This window comes from Diabrotica undecimpunctata, unplaced genomic scaffold, assembly GCF_040954645.1.
Source record: "Diabrotica undecimpunctata isolate CICGRU unplaced genomic scaffold, icDiaUnde3 ctg00000689.1, whole genome shotgun sequence".
Lineage (NCBI taxonomy): Eukaryota > Metazoa > Arthropoda > Insecta > Coleoptera > Chrysomelidae > Diabrotica > Diabrotica undecimpunctata.
Genome location: NW_027311960.1, coordinates 171521 through 173687, shown reverse-complemented (window position 1 = coordinate 173687; position 2167 = coordinate 171521).

Below are 2167 nucleotides of genomic sequence, written 5' to 3'. Positions count from 1 at the left end.
ATTACAAAAAATTATAGTTTTTTCCATTTTCCGGCCAAACGGTGCATTTTCTCATAGGGGTATGTATATCTTTTTTGAATCAGTACGTCAGGCTTAATCGAAATAAATTAAATTTGGAACGAAATACAAAGTTTTTATTTTCACGAAATTTGCAAGACATGTAGACCTCCAATTGGAATTTTTTCTCACGAACCGTAAGATGTAGAAAAGATCTGAGCACTTGAGAAGAACAAGTAGCAAATTTTATGTAGGAAAAGTGCACCGGTTTGACTCTAGGACCGAAATTGACGCCAATATGCCCGATTATTGAATTTTGAAAAAAATCCAAGGGTACCCTCTTTAAACATTTTTGGGCAAATTCCAATTTTAGGAAATTGTTTTTTTAATGTTAATATATACACTAGGTCTAACTTATTCCAAATATGTGTTTTTTTTCTATCCCCTACCCACAGTTTGGCAAAAATAATGGAAAAATCGAATTAAAAATTTTCAGTTTTTTTTCATTTTCCGGCCAAACGGTGCATTTTCTCATAGGGGTATGTATATCTTTTTTGAATCAGTACGTCAGGCTTAATCGAAATAAATTAAATTTGGAACGAAATACAAAGTTTTTATTTTCACGAAATTTGCAAGACATGTAGACCTCCAATTGGAATTTTTTCTCACGAACCGTAAGACGTAGAAAAGATCTGAGCACTTGAGAAGAACAAGTAGCAAATTTTATGTAGGAAAAGTGCACCGGGTTGACTCTAGGACCGAAATTGACGCCAATATGCCCGATTATTGAATTTTGAAAAAAATCCAAGGGTACCCCCTTTAAACATTTTTGGGCAAATTCCAATTTTAGGAAATTGTTTTTTTAATGTTAATATATACACTAGGTCTACCTTATTCCAAATATGTGTTTTTTTTCTATCCCCTACCCACAGTTTGGCAAAAATAATGGAAAAATCGAATTAAAAATTTTCAGTTTTTTCCATTTTCCGGCCAAACGGTGCATTTTCTCATAGGGGTATGTATATCTTTTTTGAATCAGTACGTCAGGCTTAATCGAAATAAATTAAATTTGGAACGAAATACAAAGTTTTTATTTTCACGAAATTTATCGAATTAAAAATTTTCAGTTTTTTCCATTTTCCGGCCAAACGGTGCATTTTCTCATAGGGGTATGTATATCTTTTTTGAATCAGTACGTCAGGCTTAATCGAAATAAATTAAATTTGGAACGAAATACAAAGTTTTTATTTTCACGAAATTTATCGAATTAAAAATTTTCAGTTTTTTCCATTTTCCGGCCAAACGGTGCATTTTCTCATAGGGGTATGTATATCTTTTTTGAATCAGTACGTCAGGCTTAATCGAAATAAATTAAATTTGGAACGAAATACAAAGTTTTTATTTTCACGAAATTTGCAAGACATGTAGACCTCCAATTGGAATTTTTTCTCACGAACCGTAAGACGTAGAAAAGATCTGAGCACTTGAGAAGAACAAGTAGCAAATTTTATGTAGGAAAAGTGCACCGGTTTGACTCTAGGACCGAAATTGACGCCAATATGCCCGATTATTGAATTTTGAAAAAAATCCAAGGGTACCCCCTTTAAACATTTTTGGGCAAATTCCAATTTTAGGAAATTGTTTTTTTAATGTTAATATATACACTAGGTCTACCTTATTCCAAATATGTGTTTTTTTTCTATCCCCTACCCACAGTTTGGCAAAAATAATGGAAAAATCGAATTAAAAATTTTCAGTTTTTTCCATTTTCCGGCCAAACGGTGCATTTTCTCATAGGGGTATGTATATCTTTTTTGAATCAGTACGTCAGGCCTAATCGAAATAAATTAAATTTGGAACGAAATACAAAGTTTTTATTTTCACGAAATTTGCAAGACATGTAGACCTCCAATTGGAATTTTTTCTCACGAACCGTAAGACGTAGAAAAGATCTGAGCACTTGAGAAGAACAAGTAGCAAATTTTATGTAGGAAAAGTGCACCGGTTTGACTCTAGGACCGAAATTGACGCCAATATGCCCGATTATTGAATTTTGAAAAAAATCCAAGGGTACCCCCTTTAAACATTTTTTAGGAAATTGTTTTTTTAATGTTAATATATACACTAGGTCTACCTTATTCCAAATATGTGTTTTTTTTCTATCCCCTAC